General features: G+C 49.8%; 1 protein-coding gene across 1 annotated transcript in view; it reads right to left on the bottom strand.

Annotated features, from left to right (window-relative positions):
- The window catches only part of LOC139767369 (uncharacterized), a 55,626-nt gene extending 43,294 nt beyond the window's left edge, over positions 1-12,332 (bottom strand). The window contains exon 1 of the mRNA XM_071696696.1: positions 11,586-12,332. The gene's annotated coding sequence lies outside the window, so the exon portion shown is untranslated. The remainder of the gene's footprint in view (positions 1-11,585) is intronic.
- Positions 12,333-14,507: the final 2,175 nt, after the last annotated feature.

Raw genomic sequence — 14,507 nt, forward strand, 5'->3', positions numbered from 1 at the left:
AAAGTGTAAGTGATGGTGAACACAGATGTGAGCTATCGTAAGTCATGTGAGTGCTACGCACCTCCAGCCAGAGCGATGGTGTCCAGGCCAAGGTTGACGTAAATAACAACTTCTTCATAATTTGGTAAAAGTTGTTTTGTCTTTGTACAAACAGTGGTTTGAGAAACCAGATTTTCCTTCATGTTTTTTTTTTTTTACGAAACGAAGTCGGATGTGGGATTTGGGCTGGGAATTCTAACGAACTCCACATCCCACTCAGCTGTCCTCACCTGTCCCCCATCCCAAGAGTATCTTTACTTATAAAGATATCTTACATCTGTCCCACCGTCACTATACTCGTACATGTAATCACTACCACAACAGACTCTTCGTGCAGAGACTTTGGTTTGATTAATGTGAGTTGTAGGAACACTATTCATACGATATAGAGACAGCGTTCCTCCTACATTACTGTAGTCATAATGCATAATTTATGGACTTGTTTAGATACAGTATATATAGTATTGTATCATGATGTATTATAAAGTGGCAAATGACATATACAAGGCTTTACATGCCATTGTATACGACTATATAAGTTGTACGTCAGTGGGGTTGCTGAAAGCCACGGTACGACGCTTGGGTGCGTCAGTGTGACCTATCAGCACGATGGTACGACGTTAAGTGCAACGATACGACCTTCGGGTATGACTGCCTGGTCTGGCCCAGACCATCGCACACAAGGGTCGTACTGTCGTACTCGTGAGTCGCACTGTCGTGCTCGAGGGTCGTACAGTCGTGCTCAAGAGGTTAATCACGACAACCAGACACACAGTATGACCGAGACTTGTGTGCACATTTTGACCATACTGTCTTAAGGTACGACTCGCTCATCTGCTCGTCTGAAGGACTGTCTGCCACGTTCCATAGCAGTGGACGGTCTCCTAGTGGAGAGACGCAGCCAACACGAGACGCATTCTCCTTACTACGTAGGAAGACTGAGAGAGGTTAGGAAGGGATGACTGTACTGCCACCAACCACAGCCACCCCTACCACACTACCACCAACCACAGCCACCCCTGCCACACTACCACCAACCACAGCCACCCCTGCCACACTACCACCAACCACAGCCACCCCTGCCACACTACCACCAACCACAGCCACCCCTGCCACACTACCACCAACCACAGCCACCCCTGCCACACTACCACCAACCACAGCCACCCCTGCCACACTACCACCAACCACAGCCACCCCTGCCACACTACCACCAACCACAGCCACCCCTGCCACACTACCACCAACCACAGCCACCCCTGCCACACTACCACCAACCACAGCCACCCCTACCACACTACCACCAACCATACATATTTGAACTTCATATACTCGCACATTCCAGTTTGTGACGAACACCTTCAGTATTGTGAGGACAGAGTCACGCCCCCAGCAAGGAGCTGCCTCACTTTATCTCTGCTAAGAAGATAACGTTATGATAACTCTCCCTTTTCCGCTGAAGAAATATGTAAAGAAAGTATACGTTAGGCAAGTTTTCCTGGATCCGTTTACCGTCTTCTTGTAAACTTCTAAACATCGTTGTCAAGGTCATTAGTATTTCAAACCTTCAAACCAAACCGAAATGTCAGAGGAGGAAGTATTATATCTCAGCGTAGTAAGAATAACTTACAGTCAAGTTGTGGTAAAGTGAAAGTAAGAAGAATTCTTCTCATTCTTCAATGTTGCTCAGAACTGTCCTTCCCTTCCCCGTGTGTTGACTGTCAGACTCACGAGGACCAACCCCCCGTGCACAGTTGCCAATAGTTCTTCCATTTTCTTGACAGGATGGAAAATATTGGCTGCTGGGGTGATGCAATGTTGGGAAAATATTACCTTGTTAAGCGGGAAGCGTGTGCCGACGATATGACAGATAGGAAGAGAGAATATGGCGGAGTGTAGTGAGCAGAGAGAGGGAGGGAGGGAGGGTGTGATGGTGATGATGCATTGTGGGGATAGCCAGGGAAAGATGGTGTGGTATGGTGGTGGTGCGGGAGTAGAGTAGGGAAGGAGAGGTGTTGGTGGTGGTGGTGATGAGGGAAGATGTGGTACTTCTTCACCACAGCGACCACAGGGGACCAAGTGTCCTGGTGTGTATGATATTCGCCACACCAACACCATTCGTATAACCACTTTACCTTGATGGTTCTTCCCTTGTAACCAGATTGAATGTCATGTAAGACTAGTAGAGTATGAAAACGACTCAGGCCAGACACATGTATGTCTGCAGCCACAGCCAGGCGTACACCAGCCCATCAACTTCACAGCCAAACTTGTTGCCTTTGTGTTCAGGCACGTTTCCCCTCACTGGAATCATCGTCATCATCATCATCATCATCATCATCGTCGTCATCATCATCATCATCATCATCATCATCATCATCATCATCATCATCATCATCATCATCTCTACCAGTGATGTCCCGGGACCAGCCCCAGTAACCCCCCCCCCCCACTGGTGGACACGGGAATTCCCGCCAACATCATGGCGGTCAACCCAGGCTGACGCTACCACTACTCTCCTGTCTTAACCTCCACACACACACACACACACACACACACACACACACACACATACACACACACACACACACACACACACACACACACACACACACACACACACAGCTCACCGGGTAAGGTGACAACACAGGACTGTGTGAGCTTCATCATTATGCTGTAAAAACGATTAATTGTTGTGAGGTAAGGAGAGGGCGTGACGTATGTCAGTAAATATGATAAGTACAGAGACACAGGTAACAGAACACCTGGCCTGGAGCCAGGCTCGCTTGCTGAAGATATGACATTTCTGTAGTTAATGAAAACACTAAAAAAAATATGTAATTGCTTTTCTTGAATGAATCATTCTTTTATTGGTTTGTTTATCATTTAAATGATGATAGGTCACCTTCCTCCAGTCTTCATTGACCGTAGTTTATAAAGGAGTATTTCTCTCTAACTGTAGAGAACTTTGTTATGTAAATCATGTTTGTGTCTGTAGCTCCCAGATCGTGGTGTGTGTGTGTCGAGTAGGTCATCACGTACATCAGTGTTGGCGAGACAATGTTTGCTGGATGGTACAGTATGTATTAAGTCTCACTGTAACCCTGGCTTGCAGACAACACCTCAAGACCCTCTCATCTCTCTCTCAGTCTCAGTATTATTCCAATTGTTCTTTACTAGACGCCATCACATCTGTCCTGGCCAGAGGTGTTGCCTGCCTTCTGCCGCGCACGTCATCGTCCTAGCCAGTTACTACAGAGCAGCAGCTGCAGCTGCAGTATTAGTTGGTGTCTGGAATCCTAAACGTCATTTTCTAGAGCGGGTCTGCTGGCCTGAGTAGCGCTCAGATGACGGCTGGTAACACAAAGATCCATCCATCTCGACTGCAGGGACAGACTGAGGATATGGTACGCTAGATAGATAGATAGATAGATAGATAGATAGATTAGAGAAATAGACTGTAAGTCCAGACCTCAAAGAATTCCTCCAGCACGAGGGAGGTTCGAACCATAGCCCCGTGATTGCCAGAGCGCAGCGATTGCGCCATTGTTGCGCTGGTGACTCGCAATAGTGCACATGTTCTTTCTGTCGCCTTGGGAATCACGGGACCCGAGTTCGAGTCTCTTTTTAATGTAATCTTTTCTTATATTTCGTGGTTGTGGCCGTCGTGTGACTGCAACGATGCAGATTCGAAATATTGTCCCGGAATGATTGACAGGTGGCAAGACGGGGGTACCAGTGATGGCAGGGAAGTGTTACCAGTGGTGGCAGAGAGTGGGTGGCAGGGTGGGGGTACCAGTGGTAGCAGGGTGTGGGGTACTCTCGCTTCACATCATCTTCTTATGAAGGTATATGTGTGGATCAGGTGTTTGCTTTGAAGAATGTATGTGAGAAATACCCAGAAAAACAGATGATTTTGTATGTAGCATTTATGGATCTGGAGAAGGCATATGATAGAGTTGATAGAGATGCTCTGTGGAAGGTACTAAGAATATATGGTGTTGGAGTTAAGTTGTTAGAAGCAGTGAAAAGTTTTTATCGAGGATGTAAGGCATGTGTACGTGTAGGAAGAGAGGAAAGTGATTGGTTCTCAGTGAATGTTGGTTTGCGGCAGGGGTGCCTGATGTCTCCATGGTTGTTTAATTTGTTTATGGATGGGGTTGTTAGGGAGGTGAATGCAAGAGTTTTGGAAAGAGGGGCAAGAATGCAGTCTGTTGTGGATGAGAGAGCTTGGGAAGTGAGTCAGTTGTTGTTCGCTGATGATAAAGCGCTGGTGGCTGATTCATGTGAGAAACTGAAGAAGCTGGTGACTGAGCTTGGTAAAGTGTGTGAAAGAAGAAAGCTGAGAGTAAATGTGAACAGCGACAAAGTATAATAAATGAATGTATAAATAATAAATGATATATATGTGTAAGTCGTCCGACTCCCCTGGTTCCCCTGGTGTACACGAGTAACGTGCACCTGTACACCGGTCAGGCCTCACACCAGGGCCAACGTGGGAGACGTAGGTGGCGTGTGTTGGCTGGCCACTTCCCGCCGCCGGTGTTGGCGTCAACATCGACTTGCGAGAAAGAAGGAAAATGAACTACTATGCCACGTTGACCTCCCACACTGGCTAACCTAGTTCATCGCTCATGATTTATTTAATGACATTTAAGAACAGTAATGAGAAACATCTGGAGTTTGTGTGTCCTGGTGGAGGGTGTTCTCCACCCCGTGTGTCCTGGTGGTGGGTGTTCTCCACCCCGTGTGTCCTGGTGGTGGGTGTTCTCCACCCCGTGTGTCCTGGTGGTGGGTGTTCTCCACCCCGTGTGTCCTGGTGGTGGGTGTTCTCCACCCCGTGTGTCCTGGTGGTGGGTGTTCTCCGCCCCGTGTGTCCTGGTGGTGGGTGTTCTCCACCCCGTGTGTCCTGGTGGTGGGTGTTCTCCGCCCCGTGTGTCCTGGTGGTGGGTGTTCTCCACCCCGTGTGTCCTGGTGGTGGGTGTTCTCCGCCCCGTGTGTCCTGGTGGTGGGTGTTCTCCGCCCCGTGTGTCCTGGTGGTGGGTGTTCTCCACCCCGTGTGTCCTGGTGGTGGGTGTTCTCCACCCCGTGTGTCCTGGTGGTGGGTGTTCTCCGCCCCGTGTGTCCTGGTGGTGGGTGTTCTCCACCCCGTGTGTCCTGGTGGTGGGTGTTCTCCGCCCCGTGTGTCCTGGTGGTGGGTGTTCTCCACCCCGTGTGTCCTGGTGGTGGGTGTTCTCCGCCCCGTGTGTCCTGGTGGTGGGTGTTCTCCACCCCGTGTGTCCTGGTGGTGGGTGTTCTCCGCCCCGTGTGTCCTGGTGGTGGGTGTTCTCCGCCCCGTGTGTCCTGGTGGTGGGTGTTCTCCGCCCCGTGTACCAGATGTCTGGCGCAAAACCGCCGCTGAGGTTTCTATCCTTCCTTATGTTTGCTCGTTTTGTGTTAAGGAAGCAGCTAGAACGGGCCATATGTCACTGCAACAGGAGAGTCCGGTAACACCAGCTCAGTGACTCACACTTCCCCCATGGGTCGCCGTGCCGGCAGGTGTGTTTGGGTAGGGCGGGCGTATGGGTGGCGGCAGGGGCGTGGGCGGTCGGACATGTATATAGACACGGGTGTGGTCGGACATGGCGATTCGGACGTCCGTCCACCCCCCCCCCCTCCCCGTGGTGACGTCAAGTGGGGTAACCAACCAGGAAATCCTCCCTCCCACTATTGCCACATCTGACCGCCCGCCCGCCCTCCTAACCATTAGATCGGCCAATCGCAAGCCCCGTTCGACACCATATCAACCAATCACATATCAGCTCTAAGCTCGTCATATATTACATGTGGTGTACATGACCCGGCGTGGTCACAAGACGCACCCACGAAGCTACTACAGTCGGACAGACTGCTGTACTCCCTCGCCTGCTGTATTATATACATCCTAGCAATGAGAACACATCCCCTAAACCCGTGATAATAAACATCCTGTAGTAGCTGGCGGGCTTATGATAAGCAGGCAGAATTACGATAGCAAGAAAGCATCAGAGATAAGTCGAAAGGAAAGGAGGGTTAAATTGAGTGTGAGGGTCGTGCCCTCTGGACGGCGTCACCTGCAGGTTGCTGGCTCACTCCCACACGGGGATCCACCTCGCTCGAACGCGGGTCTAAGACTGAACACCCATCCATCAACTGCCCACGAGATATAACCTCGTGAACACGACTCCCAGTAACTGATTACCCAGTGGTGGCAGTAACTGATTACCCATTGGTGGCAGTAACTGATAACCCAGTGATGGCAGTAACTGATTACCCAATGGAGGATGATCATAGCAGGTGGGTAGATCTGTTTGGTCGAGCATATCATGAAAACGTTGTGAAAAAGTGAACGTTGAGGTGAACGTCCGACCCAGCGGCTCATGACCACTACTGACCAGGCTGACACACCTGACACACCCGCACACCCACACACCTGACACACACACACCCCTGACACACCCACACACCTACACACCTCACACGCACACACCTGACACACACATACCCCTGACACACCCACACACCTGACACACACACCCCTGACACACCCGCACACCTACACACCTCACACGCACACACCTGACACACACACACCCCTGACACACCCACATACCTGACACAGCTACACCATGTACAGGTCTCCTTCCAGTACCTCGTGTAGATTTTTTAACGTATAGTCTCTCTCTCTCTCTCTCTCTCTCTCTCTCTCTCTCTCTCTCTCTCTCTCTCTCTCTCTCTCTCTCTCTCTCTCTCTCTAACAGTGGCTGTCAAGTTCTACTCCTCTGTCTTTTCTTTCTGCCTCGCTCATACGTGGGCTGTTGGCTTTCAGTCCACAGACATACAACCTCTCTACCTCACACTTGACAACAACACGTCACTCATTGTACGTAACATTCAGGTTTTCTTGTGGTGAACGCTACGCGCTAGCCTCGCCCTGATGGCTGCCAGGTCATAGATGGTGGTCTTGTGGCTGGCACAGGGAGAGCCATACACTGGGGGGGTAGCAAGCCAAGTGAGAGTGGAGACTGACACATTGAGTGAGTGAGAGGCTGTTGTGATCAACGCCTCTCTCACAAGCATCTCCCAACACGGGAAGTGATATCCGGTGGAGAGAGAGAGAGAGAGAGAGAGAGAGAGAGAGAGAGAGAGAGAGAGAGAGAGAGAGAGAGAGCGTGGGGGGGGGGTGAGACAGGATGGGTGTGTAGAGAAGTCGAGCCTGACCTGGTCGACCCACAACATGGGTCAGGCCCATAGGACAGTGGGTCACACAACCCACGTCATGCCCGGTGTCCAGAAGAAGGATAGAAAGTATTTTTGAAATGATGATGATGATGACGGTGATGATGATGACGATGATGATGATGACGATGATGATAATGATGATGATGATGATAATGATGATAATGATGATGATGATGATAATGACGTATATGATAAAAGATAAGCTAGTGATAGTATTAGGAATAGTGATTTTCTTTACTATTTTTTTTTTCATTGTTATGTTTCTGTTATGAACGAGTGGATGTTTCCTGTGTGGAATATTGGTAATGTTGATCACCCCCCCCACACACACACACCCTCCCTTGCCACTATGACTGCTATAATATAGTCTACCTCTTACTATGATCCTTCATTCATTTTAGCAATTGAAATACAAGGAAGGTTCATCCTGAATGGTAGAAGATGCATTTCACATGACAGCTACAGAACTGTATGTAGGTGGATGCGGCACTTCGTTTATTCTTGACGCTACCTCGCTAACCTGGGAAACGTCGATCAAGTATGGAAAAAAAATCATCTATCAAGTTAACTGTATACTCTTGTGTTTACATATATTCGAAGCACGTGGCTTACGTATGTACATGTCTACATGCTTACTCTCAAGTATTTGTTTACATAATAAGTACTGTGCGTTCAGTGTGTGACGCGTCTGGTTGTAGATAATACAATATATTGTATACAGATGTTGGCCAACGTACGTAGGCCAGACTACGTGAGGAGGGGGGGTAGTGTTTGATGGGGAGCAGTTTGTGGGTGAGACCTTACCCTGCCAGTGTTGTGTGTGTGGGTGAGACCTTACCCTGCCAGTGTTGTGTGTGTGGGTGAGACCTTACCCTGCCAGTGTTGTGTGTGTGGGTGAGACCTTACCCTGCCAGTGTTGTGTGTGTGGGTGAGACCTTACCCTGCCAGTGTTGTGTGTGTGGGTGAGACCTTACCCTGCCAGTGTTGTGTGTGTGGGTGAGACCTTACCCTGCCAGTGTTGTGTGTGTGGGTGAGACCTTACCCTGCCAGTGTTGTGTGTGTGGGACCAGTGGAAAAGGAAGAAGTACTTTTATAAGTGTGAGGTCCACGTCTGACTCTAACCCGGTGAACTACGTGTGTGTGTGTGTGTGTGTGTGTGTGTGTGTGTGTGTGTGTGTGTGTGTGTGGAGACTGATAGATATCTAGGCAGATAAACTAATGATGATTAACTACGTGAAATATATGATAATTTTAAGTTTAGAATTATTGAATCATAACAGTTATGTTAATGATGACTCGACTATCCGGATTAAAATAGGCAGATCCGTACTGATCGTCCGGTAAACACGGTGTTGTGAGGTGACCACGTGGTGGTAAACACGGTGTTGTGTGGTGACCACGTGGTGGTAAACACGGTGTTGTGTGGTGACCACGTGGTGGTAAACACGATGTTGTGCCACGCGGTGGTAAACACGGTGTTGTGCCACGTGGTGGTAAACACGGTGTTCATGTTGTGAGGTGACCACGTGGTGGTGGTGCACGCGGTCATGTGCGGCTCCTGCTGAACCTTGACATGTAGGGCGGGTTCACCACCTCGCCAGCTACTGTATCCAACAACATACATTCATACAGTTAATACAGTATCCCAGAGAGAGAGAGAGAGAGAGAGAGAGAGAGAGAGAGAGAAAGTAGCTAGCGTGTCCTGCCAGACGATCCTCTGGCAGAGTTGGGGGTCACGTGACGAGTGTTATCAGCAGACAACCACACATGACCTGCGGTGAGGCTCCTCCCACCCCAGGGCCGGGGGGGGACATACCACCCCCTTCCCTACAGGTCACCAGAGAACTCATCTCCCCCCCCCCCCACACACACACCACCAGCGGGTCACACAGCCTATTCAAATATGACCTGGGGTGACCCTGCCTGGGTCAGACCTCCTCCTGCTCTCATGCTCGTGTATGATGGTGCCAGATTATCGTCAATATATATATATATATATATATATATATATATATATATATATATATATATATATATATATATATATATATATATTTAGAAATGCTTATAAATGAATTATTTAATGAAAACGAATGATACGGTTATCATGTGAGACACAGTACAGGTGAGGGAGAGCTGCGCTATGGTCGCTAGTCATACAGTCTCTCCACAAAGGAATGACTCTAGCATGACAACAACTTAGATTTAGACGTTAGAAATTATAGTGATAATCTTGGCTGCAGGAGGTCACGCTTCCTCATGTGTACCTCACTGACCACTTGATATTACCTCACCACATCACCTCACACCGACATCACCACACACACCTTCCTGCCTCAGTGTATATATATATATATATGATCTTAGTTCTTCTAGATCCAGATATAGAAATAGATCATGGGTGTACGGCTGGGTGTTTTGTGTCGTATAGATGAAGTCAGCAGGAGACATATGATGATGTGAGGCTATGTAGTTTGATGATGACTTTAGAAAATCGTGTCGAGAAGGATAGTGTTATAAGATGGTCCACTTGTGTCCGTCATAGGTTCGCTCGTGTGATACGGAAGTTACGTTGTATAGAACATTATTGCATGACTGTGGAGGCAGGAGGGAGATAGACCAAGTGAGGCCACACCCCACCTCTCCCTCCTCTGATGATGGTTTGCTTATACACGTACAGGTTCGTTGGCTTCCAAGAAGAACCATTCTTTTAGGTAAAATCCTCGTCTTAGTTATACCTGTATTTGTTGCGGTAAAGTTTTTGTTCTGCTACAGGTTCTGTGTGTCCCAACAATAAAGGTTTTTGTTGTAAGTAAACACTGTAGCCTGCCTGGAAAGACCAGGTGCTTATAATAAAGACGTCTTACATGAAACTCGAAATTTAAGTAAAGATTTGATTATTGTAACGACAGTTTGTTTATACCAATACAAGCTTTTGTTTATGCAAATACTTGTGTCTTTGTCTCAGCGTGGAGTTGTTTTTCCCGGTCAGAACCCGCGCCGTAGCCACTCCCAATGGTGGCGAGCTGGACTGTCCCATTAGAGTCATAGTTACGTATCCCAAGTATCCCGATAGAGGCGTAGGTCCCGGTCGCAGACCACAGACAGCGTCAGTGTTGACATGTTTCATACGGTCTATGCTAAAGAGGCTTAAACAATCGGGAATGATTTGCTCGGCAAATCAGTGACTGGTAATGATCATTATCATCACCGAGAAGTTTGAATGATTATTGCCATAATTATCGTGACTGATAAATGATCATCATCATCATCATCATCCACGGTATGATGACAGCTCATCATCATACAGCATCTCAAGTGATCATTCGGACGTGGGTACAGCATGAGTGGGTACAGTACCCGTGATGTAACAGTTACGATTGATCTCTGCACCGTGGAGTAGGACCTCCCTCAAGGCTGAGGTGAGGCCTGGTTGATGATGTGGAGTGGCACAGTGGATGTCACGACGCTGGTCATCAGCGCCCTACCTCAGGCCGCGGAAGCTTCCACAACTTCGAGAGTTATATCAGTTAAGTGTTCAACATCGATATCATTTATGCCCAGAATATGGAGAGCTGTGGTACGTGCGGGAGACAGGCAGATGGCGTCATCTGGTAATCTGATTATTGTAAGTTCGGTATAACACCAGCTGATTCCGGGAACATTTCTCACTTCAATATGTTACAGACTGATAGTGACGGTGAATGGGGAGCCAATGATATGCCGTGGGGAGATGATAGTGGCGGATGGGGAGTTGATCGTGTTATGAGGGTGATGATGATGGGGAGAGAGCTAATCATGTGGTGTGGGGAGAGAGAGGGTGGTGGTAGATGAGAAGCTGATGGTGTGGTGTGGGATGACACTGTGACAGGACCTGACTATAACTACCGGGTACACTGGTACCGGTTATCTAGTGGGGGCAGGACGTCCCGCCACACTACACCCCGCCAGTACACACTACACCCTGCCAGTACACACTACACCCTGCCAGTACACACTACACCCTGCCAGTACACACTTCACTCCTCCACACATGACCCACGTTCTACAACTACCCGCACTACCCTCAATTGACAGACTCAGTAACCAAACTCCTGACGACAGCTTCGCGCAAGAGGCCCTGCGGGGGTTGGGCGGGGCTCCGGCCTGCAGCCGGGGCCAAGGATCGTGACATCGCTAGCGTCTGCCCAACGCCTGATAACGGTATCACCTGTTGATTCCGCTGTCGCTCATCACCGCCTCAATTATCCCTTTTATCTTGAGAACAGCACCATCATGATACTCACACCTTCCTCACGGGGAGCTCCTCGTCCAGCGGCGTCGCTGCAGACGGAGACGTGCTCGCGGCACCAGCGGGGTCGGGCAGCGTCCAATAGGGGTGGGCGACGGTGTCGTGGCACAGTATGCGTTTAGGAGGACTGGCAGTGTTGCGTGCGTCCCGCGGGCTGGTGAGGCGGCCAATGAGCGCGAGTCGGCGTCGCTGCTCGAGGGGCGACACCTGTTGTGTGAGGCGACGGTGCGTCGTCTTGTGTCGCTTCGCTCCCCAGACCCCCCATGTATCCTACCCCAGCAAGGACCGCTCCACGCAGCTCACCATCCGGTCCCCCTGCCTAACCCTGAGCCTTCATCCACTTCCCAAGACCATCCTACAGATCCACTGAAGCCCAGCCAGGACCCTCGCTGCTCCCATGACCTACACCCGAGCAGTTGTGACAACTGACATTACGCGCTCGACCGTTCCTAGACTCTCTTATCCTCCCTGCACCACCCTAGCCCTCCCTGAACCACCCTGATCCTCCCTGCACCACGATATCCCTCCCTGAACGACCTAAATCTCCCTGAACCACCTTAATCCCCCTGGACCACCCTAACCCTCCCTGAACCACCCTAATCCTCCCAACCTGGACTGTCCCTGATAACTGTGTCTCCCTAGCTCTCCCTCAACCATCCTCACATTATTTATACAAGATTAGATTTTCGTTGGCCATCTCGGCCAGGCATAGTGACAGCCTGCGTAGCAGATCGTAGACTACATCAGCACTACTCCGAAGACTATCCTAGCTTGTCCTCAGTTCTAACCTCTCCCTGGAACATGCGAGTGATTCCTGGAACAGTTTAACACTTCCTGGATTATCCTCACATGTAATTTACTTAAAGTCTTGTGCTGTCATGATTCATGCTAATGACTACAGCCTAATTGAGCCACTAGCTAAGTTAATGACAGTACAGCCTTCTACTGTCATCAACCATGATACTGACACTACAGTAATTGGTCTGTTCTTCTGTGGAGCCAAAATTAAGGACACTTACCCCAGGCTTTCATGACTCACCCCAAACCGTCCTGACTCACCCCAGGCCATCCTGACTCACCCCAGGCCATCCTGACACCCCAGGCCATCCTGACTCACCCTAGACCATCCTGACTCACCCTAGACCATCCTGACTCACCCCAGGCCATCATGACTCACCCCAGACCATCCTGACTCACCCCAGGCCATCCTGACTCACCCCAGGCCATCATGACTCACCCCAGACCATCCTGACTCACCCCAGGCCATCCTGACTCACCCTAGACCATCCTGACTCACCCCAGGCCATCCTGACTCACCCCAGGCCATCATGACTCACCCCAGACCATCCTGACTCACCCCAGACCATCCTGACTCACCCCAGACCATCCTGACTCACCCCAGGCCATCCTGACTCACCCTAGACCATCCTGACTCACCCTAGACCATCCTGACTCACCCTAGACCATCCTGACTCACCCCAGGCCATCATGACTCACCCCAGACCATCCTGACTCACCCCAGACCATCCTGACTCACCCCAGACCATCCTGACTCACCCCAGGCCATCCTGACTCACCCCAGACCATCCTGACTCACCCTAGACCATCCTGACTCACCCCAGGCCATCATGACTCTCTGCAGAACATTGTGACTCACTCCAGATTCCTGATTCTTCGAGGACCATCTGGAACTCTCCCCGGACCATCCATGATCTGCACTGGCGCCTTCCCGGACCATCCTCGTCCGTGAGACAATCCTTGTCTTCGCTGAGCAATAACTCAGCTCATCTCCTCCAGCCATCTTAGTCTCACCCCAAGCCATCCTTCTCCCCCCCAAGATTGGCAAGGAACTTTCCCCGTTCACATTTTCCTATAAAGTTTCCATGGCGGTTTCCTTAGCAGTGTGTTTCCTGCCTTACTACATGGAATTTCCCTCATGATTATGTTTCTTACCAGCAGTTTAGCCGGCGGTAGAGCTGGTGAGGAGGTGCCTCCCGCTTCATCAGCCAGTTTCTACCAGAAACCTCGTCATGAACCATCAGGTCTCCCGTTAACTGTCCTTCCTATGGACTCCCATGGACTCCTACATCCTATCCTCCTCTGAACGATACCATCCTAGGCTTGCCTGGCCTCACGAGGACCGTCCTGCCGACCTCCAGTATTGTCTGCGGGAGTTTGTGGCCTGTCTGGTGCTGGCTGACTCCCGCCGGGCAGGAGGTAGTAGTACGCACTGATGTGGTTAACCAAAGGAGAGGAACAATAGAGCGAAGAAAACGGGTGAGGGTTTAGAACTGTTTACTAATAGTCACAGTTATATGGATAGATTCACAAGTCAACAGAAGGTTTTGTAGGGGTGGTTGGAGGCAAGCATGGAGCTCACGTAGGTCCCCTTCCTCCTCAGAAGAGGACAATACAAAGCAAGGTACTGACTCATCATGAATTAGGGAGATGGACCAGCAGGAGAGTCAACTGGAACTAAAACACAAGAGTCATGAAGATGGAGGAGGGAGGGACGTGTGGCCAGACCTCTGCTCCGCCGGGATCAAGGACCACTGCAGCCACCGGTGCCGTCCGTGGTGGGGTCGAGATCAGTATATACCATATGTCCATCCAGTCCTCCCCTCCTGTATTACACTCCGTTATCAGTATGCTGTAAACCTAAGCTGCCGTGCGACGTAAGGACCAGTCCTGTAGTACATGATGATGTAGATATGAGGCCTGTAGGACATTATGACGTAAAGATGTCATGCATGATAAGAATGTAGGCTCACTACCACATTGTGAGGAACGTAGAAGACCAGTAATACCTCATGATCAGTAATACCTCATGATTAAGGTCTAAGAAGTGTAATGTAGTGTGAGGAATGTATAACATCCCCAATGAATTATGAACCAAAGTCAGTCCTTTTACTCATAC

This window comes from Panulirus ornatus, chromosome 59 (assembly GCF_036320965.1).
Source record: "Panulirus ornatus isolate Po-2019 chromosome 59, ASM3632096v1, whole genome shotgun sequence".
Classification (NCBI taxonomy): domain Eukaryota; kingdom Metazoa; phylum Arthropoda; class Malacostraca; order Decapoda; family Palinuridae; genus Panulirus; species Panulirus ornatus.